Source organism: Mustela putorius, unplaced genomic scaffold (assembly GCF_011764305.1).
Source record: "Mustela putorius furo isolate JIRA1106 unplaced genomic scaffold, ASM1176430v1.1 tig00537248_pilon_pilon_pilon, whole genome shotgun sequence".
Taxonomy (NCBI): domain Eukaryota; kingdom Metazoa; phylum Chordata; class Mammalia; order Carnivora; family Mustelidae; genus Mustela; species Mustela putorius.
In genome coordinates, this window is record NW_025422387.1 from 2,559,139 (window position 1) to 2,571,182 (window position 12,044).

General features: G+C 51.4%; 1 protein-coding gene and 1 non-coding gene across 3 annotated transcripts in view; both read right to left on the reverse strand.

Annotated features, from left to right (window-relative positions):
- The window catches only part of LOC101687323 (transmembrane protein 132B), a 353,637-nt gene that overhangs the window by 288,402 nt on the left and 53,191 nt on the right, over positions 1-12,044 (reverse strand). The gene's annotated exons all lie outside the window — the stretch shown is intronic.
- LOC123390162 lies at positions 7,009-7,115 on the reverse strand. Its single transcript, XR_006604815.1, has one exon. It is a non-coding gene; the product is annotated as a U6 spliceosomal RNA (small nuclear RNA).

Sequence of the window (12,044 nt, forward strand, 5' to 3'; positions counted from 1 at the left end):
CCCAGGGCTATTATCCAGGCACATTTATCTTTATTTCTGCGCGTAAGTAATGGACGTGATGCCACTGCTGCCGAGTCCCAGGGGATTAATTACAGGAACCATTTACGAGGGGCTCCTCAGGCTCGGTTCACTCCTGGTTCTTGGGAGTATTTTTCAACCCAAGGAAAGAGAATTTCATTTAAAAGACCAATGGCCCGTAAGAGTCGCGTCATTACTGGTTCCAATTCAACCCAGTGACAAATTTCCATTGTCCAGAAGGTTGAGGATGTTCTCGGGCTTTTCTCTAATTACTTAATCTTGAGACAATTACTGCAGCTACAGACATCAGAATCAAAAAAAAAAAAAACTCCATGCCAAGCAGCCCCGTGCCTAAGAGGTGGGCCCACTCTGAAACGCACCATTCGCTCAACAGATTTTTACCCGACAACTTATTTTATGCCGAGCACTCAGGTTCCAAAACAAACGAGGAATCCACTCCCACGGAGCTTTAACATCAACAAGTGGAAAATTAAGATAATCTCAGGTGCACCTGGCTGGCTGCAGGCTGGAGCATGTGAGTCTTGGTTTCAGGACCCCGAGTTCAAGCCCCAGGTTGAGTGCAGAGATTACTTAAAAAAAATAAAAACAAGGTGCGCCTAGGAGGATCCGTTGGTTAAGCGTCTGCCTTCGGCTCAGGCCATGACCTTGGGGTCTAGAGATAGGGCGCCACGGGGCTCCCTCCTCAGTGGGGAGTCTGCTTCTCCCTTTCCCTCTGGCCCTCCTCCCCACGTGTGCCCTCTCTCAAACTCTCTCTCTCAAATAAATAAAATCCTAAAAAAAAATTTTTTTTTAATTCAAGAATTTTTTTTAAAAAAGGTAATTTCAGAAAGTGGACTGCAAAGAAGGCAATCAAACAGGACAAGAGAGGTGACAGCGTGCAGGCAAGCAAGAGGCTTTGCCTAAGCACGGGACAGCTTCTGCAGCCACCCTCCCAGCACACAGCGGGCCTCCGTTCCAAAGGGCCCCAGCATCCCTGCCGATCAGTCAACACCCACAGCATGTGTTGGTTATGGATATGAATATGGCCCCCAGCCTGGATAAATCTTGCCCCCCCCGGAGCTTGCCAAGGCTGACTCCCTCTCCCCATGTAGAACTCAAATTAAATGTCACCGTCCAGAGAGGCCTGTGGCTCTGGAGGCTCTTGGGGTAAACCATCCGGCCTCTGATGGCCACACATGTTCCTTGTGGCCACGTCACTCCAGGCTCTGCCAGGGTCACAAACACTTGTGATGGGATTGAGGGCTTACCCGCGTAAGCCAGGATAACCTCCCCAACTCAAAACTTAATCACATCGATAAAGTCTCTGTTGGGTAAAGGAACAGTCATAGGTCCCGGGAAAGAGAATCATCCTGGAAGAGAGGAGGGATGATTCAGTCACCAACCCCCCCCCCCAGCACCCAAGAAAGCAGATCCAGACCCTGGCAACACAGCATCGCCCTGGAGCACCCCACACACCCCCACAGCTTCCACCCGCAGGTCCGGTAGTGCCCCACCTGGTGGAGGTGCCAAACCCAGAAACACTGAACCCCTGCATGTTTAGAGAAGCAAGAGCAGAGATCAAATAGGGCAGACAAAAGCCAGCTGGGTTCTCTCTCCACCGACCTTTGGCAAAAATGGGGAGCCTCTGGATATAAAGGGCAGAAGTAGAATGTTGAACCATGTAAAATTACTGCTATTTGACCAATTTTTTACCTCCAGAAACTGCAGTTTCTAATTAACCGCAGGCCTGCTGATGACAAAGATCTCCCAACTTCTGTCCTAAAAGCCTCTTGTCATGACTGCTGCCAAGAAGCAGTAATCCCTGCACAAAAGAGTGTCCAGTCCTCTAACCTGCTCCCCGGAGGAGAACAGACAAGTTGCCCAGAAGAGGTGAAACAAAGCTAAATGAGCGGACCGACGGCACAATCTAGCAGGCTCCCTCTGCATTTTCCCCTTTTGGAAAGGTTAGAGGGTGTCATCCTTCAGCAGAGGCGGGGGCAAGCCTTTTCTCTAAGGAATCAGGTAGGATGGGGGCGCCTGGGTGGCTCAGAAGGTTAAGCCTCTGCCTTCAGCTCAGGTCGTGATCAGGTCCTGGGACTGAGCCCCGCATCGGGCTCTCTGCTAGGCAGGGAGCCTGCTTCCTCCTCTCTCTCTGCCTGCCTCTCCGCCTACTTGTGATCTCTCTCTCTCTGTCAAATAAATAAATAAAATCTTAAAAAAAAAATCAGCTGGAAATACTCTAGACTTTGCATGCCACATCTGTTCAACTCTGCCTTGGTAGCTTGGTAAGCAAGTGCAGATCATAGGCCAATGAATGGGCATGCCTATATTCCAATAAAACTTTATTTACAGGAATGCCTGGGTGGCTCAGTCGGTTAAGCGGCTGCCTTCGGGTTAGGTCATAATCTCAGTGTCCTGGGATCGAGTCCCATATCGGGCTCCTTGCTCCACAGGGATCCTGCTTCTCCCTCTGCCTCTACTGGCCACTCAGCCTGCCTGTACTCTCTCTACCTCTCTGACAAATAAATAAATAAAATCTTTAAAAAAATAAAAAAAATAAAAAAACTTTATTTACAAAAACAGGCCGGGGCCAGTTTGGGCCTACCTCAGTCCTAAATAAGTTTTTGTCTTCAACGTAATGGACAATAAAACCCGAAAACAAGGGGCGCCTGGGTGGCTCAGTGGGTTAAAGCCTCTGCCTTTGGCCCAGGTCATGGTCTCAGGGTTCTGGGATCGAGCCCCGCATCGGGCTCTCTGCTCGGCAGGGAGCCCGCTCCTCCTCTCTCTCTGCCTGCCTCTCTGCCTATTTGTGATCTCTGTCTGTCAAATAAATAAATAAATTCTTTAAAAAAAAAAAAAAAACCTGAAAACAAGCTCTGAGGCCACTCCACATGCCTGACCTTCCTTAAAACACAGCTGATGCTCTCGCATTCCCTTCTGTGAGCTTGTATTCAGTGTCTGCGGATCCTGGGGACTAACACACCCCTTCTTTTAGAAACTCCATTGTGATTTCAAACCACCTCCTCATTTCCTAGCGTGGCTGTCAGAGAAAAGAGAGCGGCAGATTCCTGAAGCTGGCATCCGCCCCTTGCTGTTGGAAGCTAGTCATTTTTCTGCAGCAGCAAGATCTCCTGGGTTCGCTGACAGGTGCCAGGACATGAATGAACTGACTGACCCAGAATCACTTCTGTGAAATCCAAGACAAGAGAAACTCAAATGCAGCTTTCAAAACATACACAGAGGGGCGCCTGGGTGGCTCAGTCCTTAAGCGGCTGCCTTCCGCTCGGGTCATGATCCCGGGGTCCTGGGATCAAGCCCTGCATCGGGCTCTCTGCTGGGTGGGAAGCCTGATTCTCCCACTCCCACTCCCCCTGCTTGTGTTCCCTCTCTCTCTCTCTCTCTCTCTGTGTGTGTGTGTGTCTCCCTGTCAAATAAATAAATAAAATCTTTATACACACACACACGCACAAATATACAATTGGATGACTTGAAACTCAGCGATTCAGGTTGACAACAGAAGCCTAAAACGGGTCCCAGATACATGTACTAATTGTTCCCCAGCATTAATCCTTGTTCCGTCACATTCGCGATCACTCCCGGTGACAACGTCAGCCAGGACATGGGCTTCCAGAAGCATCTTTTTCATCTTTACTTGCTGAAAGATGTTGTGTCTCCCTCAGGTAGATCTACTCTCAAGAACATCTCACCCCACCTGCGTTCAAACCACTGCGTAAGATAAAAATAAACAAGACAAAAAGGGAAAGCGGGAGAAGGGTGAGAGCTTGCTCTGGGCCCCCACTGCCCGCCGGCCAGCCTCCGAGGTCCCGACTCCAGGACGCACGCAAGGTGGACTGTTTCCACTAATTGTCGAACAAGAGAAGACCCTCTAATATCATGAAGCTGAACCTAAGGGAGCAATTATTAGGAGATAAAAAGAAAAGGCATCTGTATGCAGGAGGATAAATTTGCACACTTTTCCATTTCATTAGGAGAGTCTTCTGTGGATTTTTGACAGTCACCTTGAACTGAATCAGAGAGAGAACTGATAATTGCCTGAAGCCTACAGCACAGCCATGCCGCCCCCGTGGGCAACTGGGGCTTCACAGCCTACGCACACACACTCACACACTCGCAATCCCACACCTAGTCACTCACACACACCCCCACACTCACACTCACAAAGTGTGCTCTGCAAGCTGCCGGCCTCCCCCCCACACCCCCGGCGCTCTGAGCTAGGCCACACGGGGAACTCTGCACCCCCGCTGGCACGCAAAACAACGGGCTCACCTGCTCCCCGTTCCCGCGTGTTCTACCAAATCAAAGAGGATGAGGACTCCCTGTCCATTCCTTGCCACAGTCCGCATCACTTAGGAGGCTGTGTGAGCACATTCCCCAGCCCCAGGACAGGAGTCAATGCGCGTAAACAGGAGTCCCTCTCCGCCAGTCCTCTGCAGTGACGGGTCAGGAGGCCTCCCCCAGCCAGGCTGTCCGTTCGCTTGGCTGGCAAACAAAATGAACACACTTAAAAGCAAAAACCGCAAGGAAACTTGTCTTTTGCTGCTTCTTGGAGCCGCCCGTCTAACCTTAGCACAGAACCTGGTCTAAGGGCCTTTCAGAAATTCTCCTGAAGATGCCCCCTGGTATCGCCCCTTCCTCCCAAATTTGCTCCTGCTTTCCCGCTCCCTCTCCTTCCCCTATGTCCCTCAAGCCCCTGCTGTGGGCTGAGACCCGAAACAAGGAGGAATGGAAAGTTACAGGAGAGCCACAGCGCGAGCAGACAGGTTCAGATCCCAGCCTTCTCGGCTGGGTGGCCTTGAGCACATCCTTGTATCTTTGGGGGGGCTCTAGAATGGAGGGAATAATCAACTCCAGGAGGTTCCTGTGAGGAGAGAAAATGAAGTGATGGAAGAAACATGCTTGGCACCATCTTCCATAAATGGTCATTATTGTGATGTAATTTGATTTAGCACATTGTAGACAAGAAACCAGCCACTCCTTGTCACGGACTGTGCGCAGGGCCAGGCCCTCGCACGCGCTCTGTAACGGTGAACTTGAACAGTTGATCTACTACCGCAGGGTCACAGCTATCCTAAGAGGACGGCCACTGTGCTGAGGGAGCACACGGGCAGAGGTTTAATCCATCTGTGGAGGGGGTCAGAGGCGGCCTCCACCGGGGGGCATTTCCCAGCCAAGCTCCTCGGCAATGACAGATGGATTCTTCAAACTCAGACAGCTCACACTCGCATCTCCCATCTCACAGGGGAGGCAGGCTGCTCCCTCCCAGCTCCACGGGGCTCCAGACACAGAGCACGCGGGTTTGGGGGGGCTGCCTTCATCTTCTGGTTAACCCCTCCGCGTTCTTAGGAATGCCAGTATTTTACAGCCATCCCCGAGGCCGGGATGGAATCAGATAACACATTTTAAGAACATTGTAGCCGACGAAAGCTCTTCCAGAGAGTGCACCCAGGGTCCAGGAGGACATTGGGAGCTTACTGCCTGGGACACAGACAGAAGGGCTGCAAGCAGAAACCCAGAGGCAAACAGTCGGGGAGACGGGTCCCCAGCGATGGGCAGGTACATCTCTGCGCCTCCCCAGGGGGGCAGGATAGAAACAATCACCCTGAAATAAAGTTCAGCTCCACAGAATCGTTCAGAAGCCTTCCCGGGCTCCTGGCCATTCTGAAAAGTAGTTCTATGAGGGGTTAAACTATTGGGGCCATTCTGGGAGTCACGCATATAATCCCAGCATGGAATCCGCCAGTGCTGCTCAGAAGTCCTCCTTGTGCCGTGCCACCTGTCCCCAGCCGTAGCTGATGGGACCAGCACCGACTATCCTGACTGCAGGCCAGACCATCAGATTCCCTCTCCCAGGCCTGTGGTGCTAGGAACCAGAGACAGAGTGTTGGTCTCTGTGGCAGGCTGCAACAAACGTGTGTAAAGGAGGAAGCTATGAGGCGACCATATCCCACCCCGGGGGCTGGAGAACGGGGGGAAGGCTTTCCCTAGAGAGGAAAAGAAAGCAAGTGTGCAGAAGAAGCATGGCAAAGAGAAGAGACGAGGGATTCTGGGGACTCCCCGCTTCCCTTCCGAGGTCCAGCTGGCTGCATTCTACCCTGTGGTTTCCTGAGGCTCATTTTGGCTTGCCTTGGTTTCCATTCCCTACCACCCAAGAGAATTCCTTCCAACTGTGGCCAGTCAACAGTGGGAACTCCCATCTCATTAGGCAGTCGGTGCACCGGCTGTCAGAAGAATGCCTCTCTGTAAGGCCACACAAATAACTCTCCTAATTAGGTAGCGGGTTGAATTTAGCAGGCCTTAGAAATCCTTCCAGCTCCAAATTTCAGAAACCTTGAGATAATACAGAAAGGCCTTAGACCGGGGGCACCTGGCTGCCTCGATTGGGAGAGCATGCCGCTCTTGATCTTGGGGTCCCAAAGCAAGCCCGACATTGGGCATAGAGATGACTTAACAAATAAAGGTGTTCTGACTGCTGTTGCTGTTTTTTTTGCTTTGTTTCACCCACCTATTATTTTTTTTTAATTTTTTATAAACATCTATTTTTATCCCCAGGGGTACAGGTCTGTGAATCGCCAGGTTGACACACTTCACAGCACTCACCATAGCACATACCCTCCCCAATGTCCATAACCCCACCCCCTTCTCCCAACCCCCCTCCCCCCAGCAACCCTCAGTTTGTTTTGTGAGATTAAGAGTCACTTATGGTTTGTCTCCCTCCCCATCCCATCTTCTTTCATTGATTCTTCCCCTACCCACTTAAGCCCCCATGTTGCATCACCACTTCCTCATATCAGGGAGATCATATGATAGTTGTCTTTCTCTGCTTGACTTATCTCGCTAAGCATGATACGCTCTAGTTCCATCCATGTTGTCGCAAATGGCAAGATTTCATTTCTTTTGATGGCTGCATAGTATTCCATTGTGTATATATACCACATCTTCTTGATCCATTCATCTGTTGATGGACATCTAAAAAATATGGAACGCTTCAGGAATTTGCGTGTCATCCTTGCGCAGGGGCCATGCTAATCTTCTCTGTATCGTTCCAATTTTAGTATATGTGCTGCCGAAGCGAGCACCCCACCTATTATTTTTAACTGGAATTGTTAACATTATAAAAAATCAAGAGGTTTCACATGAAAATCCAAAAGTATGGCCTTTCTGGGTAAATCAGCTCTGACAAGGCCAGGCCCACGTTCCTCCCATGATCCAATCCCCTGGGGCTGAGCTGTCGCCATCTTTTATCTGGAGCGTGGGGACAGCAGCGTGCCACAGACCACTCCACTCCCTACTGCCCCATCAACCCTGAGTCTGGGTACCTACGGCCTCATCAAGCCTGCAGTCTGTTGCTTTTCCTACAGTTAGGTTTCTCTGTACCCGAGTTCCTATCAAAAGAAGAATTAAAAGATAAGCCGGGTACAGCAAATTTCTTATACTCGGCCTGATTCCCTCCAGCAAATCTTTATTCCCTAAGCCCTGCAGGCATCTCTGTTTGCAATCCCTGGTTTAAAGGCTCAGATAACTGCTTCCAGCAAGGGACCCGGGGACATTTGCATCTCAAGGCCCATCTCCGATGAAAAATCTCAAGTCATAAAATCCAGTTCCAACCAGCTCTCCTTGTCTAACATGCTTTTTCACAGTATTTAATATTGAATTTTAAAACTAGCCTGGTTCTGCCCAAATTAAAGCTACTCTTTGATATTTCCAAAACTACTCTCACTTTCTCAGCCAGGTGCACCACGGGTGAAGCGCTCTGTGTCACTGAACCCTGAAACTGCCCGGCCAGGCCCAGGAAGACACCTGCGCCCTACTGAAATCGGGGGAGACTGGCAGCGTGGGATTATAGAAATCAGAAGGGGGCCCCCCCTCACTCCTGAGCATTGCTACTGCACTTAGTACTCAGTGGTTGTTGGAAATGGTCTCTTCTTTGTAGACGGAGAAATCTCATTAAATGTTACTACGAAATCAAATAAGGAGATAGAGGCATTGGAGTAGGAAATGCTGAAGGTCATCTTGGGAGCTGTTGGCGAGTCATGGTGTTCTTCAGGGAATGGATGGAGACCCCGGTTTCTGCGAAGTGAAGGGTGGGGACAGCCGTGGCCGCTCTCCCAGCAGAACTTCAGCGGGCTCTGCGGGATCCTGAGTGCTGGCTGGTGTTTTGAACTGTGCCTTCTCGGTAACCACTGTATCTGTCCACTTGGCGTCCACTCAGGACAGCACCGCTGACATTCACTACAGTTTCTTAGTTTCTATATATTCCATGCTCTGGATCTGGGAGTCCTACAAACCCCCAAGGGAGAGGCTGCCCCTCCCCCAGGCCAGCTGACTCCCACAGAGAATCACAACTCGCCCAAACTAACCAGTACCAGGTCTATATGCCCACCCACCTCCTCGTCTGCCACAGAATACTGTCCCTGCCCTAAATAACCCGGACACCAGGTGCCAGGCCACAAGAGGCCCCCAGGATCTCTTCCAACTAGCCAAGGCTAAGTGGTGGACTCTGCCGTCTTGCCTTTCCCATGGAAACCTACTAAAGGCTTGGCCTAGGCTTCCTCCCTGTTCCTGTCTGCCGGCTGAGCACCCTGGCGCTTCTCCTGCTCCCGCAAGGGATGTGGCGAGCCCCTGTCTGGGGCCCGGGACTGTACTCAACACATCTCTTCTGAGCCTTGTCTTTGTCTCTTCCCAGGGCCCCACTGATTCCGTGACCACACCACACCCAACACCTACATTCTTAGGAAGAGACAGAACGGCGTTTTTGAAATGTAAATCGTGGGCTCCCTGGGCCCAGTGTGTCCTCCTGCTCCCAGCTCCTCTCCCTTCCAGTGCTCTGGGCCTTCTGTGTTCACTGCCTCGGGGAAGGAGGGACCCAGAGACAGCTGAAAAAAAGAAGGGACGCTTGGCTTTTGAGTTTCAAAAGCCTGAGCCTCTTGGGGCGCACTAAGTGCTCCAGTGTTTAGACAGAAGATTTGAAGGAATAGGTAATGAGCAGGAGCAAAGCTTCCCTCCTGGAGACTGCACACGTCCCCCAAAGTCGGGGGCAGGAGAGCGGAAGGGGACAGGGCGAGGGTGGGAAATCAGGAGGGCCCCACACCAGGGCGTGTGAGGCTCCAGAGAAGGTCTGACAAGCACAAGATAGAACTTCAAGGTAACTATATTCACCTAAAGCCAAAGGACCCGATATTTTCCTTACACAGTGGGGAGTTACTGTGAGCGAATGAGCCAGCTTCCTACAGGCTCCCGAAATACCCAGATTCCTCTCACCCAGACCCCCCTCCTGTGGCGGGCTTGGAGCTGCACCACCAAGATCTGCCCCCTCCGGGTGGGCCCCGCTGCCTCAGCTGCTGTGAGGGTGGGGAAGGTCATGCCCACTTGTAGGGTGACCCTTCCCCAGCCAATGACTGACGGGTCTGAGCGCCCAGCCGTCTCGGCCCACTGGGAGCCACTCCCAACTGGAAATCCCGGAATCTAAGCACTACCTCAGAGTCTTCTTCCTAGAAACGCAACCCCAACACCTCATTTTCACAAACCAAATGTTTATCTGTCCCCAAAATTCACACGCTGACATCCTAACCCCAGTGTAGTGGCATCAGGTGCTGGGGCCTTGGGGAGGTGATTATACCCGGAGGTGGAGCCCTCGCGAACGGTATCAACATCCACGTAAGGGCTCGCTTCCTCTCTGTTCTCCATCCTACAAGGATACAGGGAGAAGGTGGCCATCTGCCAGCCAGAAAAGGAGACTTGCCCATGAACCTGGCTGTGCCGGAGCCCTGATCTGGGGCATCCAGCCTCCAGAATGGTGAGAAACGGGGTGTCTGTTGCTGGAACCACCTGGCCGGCGGCATTCTCTAGTAGCACCCTGAGCTAAGCCTCTCCCTCTTATTAACCACCCACCTGGCCCTCCAACTGGTAACCATGGGTTTAAGGCAAAGGTGAGCTCGGGCTGCCGCTCAGCTCCCTGTGGGCTGTGTGGCCCAGGGCTGGGGAGTCCCACAGAATGTCCCTGCTTTGTTTTTCTGTGATGTGGGGATCATGGAGCCTGGTCTTCAGGCCACAGGATGTGGAACGCGGCTACAGACCCCCAACCCCCACAGCCATCCAAGGCTCGCGGACAACAGTCAGATGCCTTCAAAATGTCAGGGACAGTTACGTTCGTAAATGCGTGTCTGAGAGGCAAGTGACTATTACCTCCTCTACGCCTTCATCACCATGTCAGCCTCTGGGGGCATCTGGCTGGTGATCATGCAGGAGGGCATTCTGTGTCCCGTCCGGACCTGATCACATTCCTTAGAGAAACATTCTGGACAATTCCTCTGCAATATAATTCAAAGAAAGGTCTAAGAGCTCCTGCCCTTACGTGGACTCTCCTTCTGTTTAACTCAGTGGTTCTCTTAAGGATGGTCCCCAAACCAGCAGCCTCTGGGAACTTGCCAGAAATGCAGATTCTCAGATCCAGCCCAAACCGACTGAGTCAGAAACTCCAGGGCAGGGCCCAGCAGCCGTTCTCACAAGCGCCCCCACAGGACTCTGGTGCACCGCCAGCAGGAGAACCACTGAGCTAAGGGAAGCCTGGCAGCCATCCCCCATAAGACCCTTTCGGATCCTGGGGTCTGCGGATGGCAAAGAGTAGGACAAGTAGTACCACCCCTATGGCGCCAGAAAAAAACAAGCTCCAAGGGTCTATGGACCCCGTCCCTCGAGCCCACCCTCAAGCCACACAGCTCATAAGGAACTCAGAAGCACACAGACCTCACCTTTGCCCTAAACCAGTGGCTACTGGTCTGGAGGTCAGGCAAGCGGTTAACAAGAGGGAGGTGTCCCAAGCCCAGGAAGGAGACAGGAATGGAGGTAGGTACACAGGATGTTTGCACTCACCCTTGGCAGGCTACGGGAGGAAGGAAGAGGAAGCAGGAGCAGGCAGAGGCAGGAGTTAAGGGTGGTGGAAGCCTGCGATTCACGCTAACAACTTCTGGGCAGACGTTCCCCATGTCCGCCCACCTCGATGCAACGACACTCCTTCCCACAAAACACAGCAGTCTGGAGCACAAGCCAACACATAAATAACGCAGCCTGAGTCACCTGGTTTATACCTTTAAGCGAAAGTGATAGATTGCTTTATAATTTATTAGCCCTTCTGTGGGGCTCACCCAGATACAAAGCTATGAACACACTCAAATGTTTTTATGCATCTAGCGATATAAACTCTATCAAACACTATATAAATCCAGATAAAGGTAATAAAGTTAGTGCACTAAAAGACCAATGGCAATGTAGTAATTGATGCCCCCGGTAACATACCTAAGATATTACAGTAACTCAAGTCTCCATATAGTGTTCTCTTTTCCTTCTCTGAGATAAACGTGTTTTGAGCTTTAAGATATTTAAATAAGGCTAGATTGAACTAATCTGGTTTACACTCATAAAGATGCTTCTTCAGGTGTCTGTGGGCTCTGTTTTCTCGGTTGTGTCTCTGGTGGCTCCTAATCCCCCCACCCTAAAAGAAGATAAGATTAGAGGCCCCAGCATTGAGGAACCATCTCTTAAACTAGCAGTGGGGGGCTGTTCCACTCTCTTTCCAGATCCTTTCCTGGCCACCATCTGCAAGATGTGCTTCTGGGAATAAAAATCATGCTGGTTGGGATTTTTGTTTAAAGTCTTCTGCTGTGCATCTTGGCTGCGCAGAATCCATGTGCAAATCCAAAATAACGTGGAGGGGTGTGGCCGAGGCAGTAAGAGACTTTTCCACGTCTCCAGGTGCAACTCTCAGAAAACCAACTCGAGATGGCTTACGTGGAAAAGGAAGTTTCTTGGTTGAAGGAAATGAGGAAGCAAGAGGGGATAGGATCCTACTTCATGCCCTCTGGAGGAGGGGGACCACAGGCCTGCATCATCCCAGTACAAGTTGTAAGATGCGGACCAGCAGGCCAGGCTCCTCACAGAGCCCAGGGCAGCAGCAGGAGAAGATGCTATGTTCTGATTGGCCTGAGGGAGGCTGTGCCCTGATTGGCCAG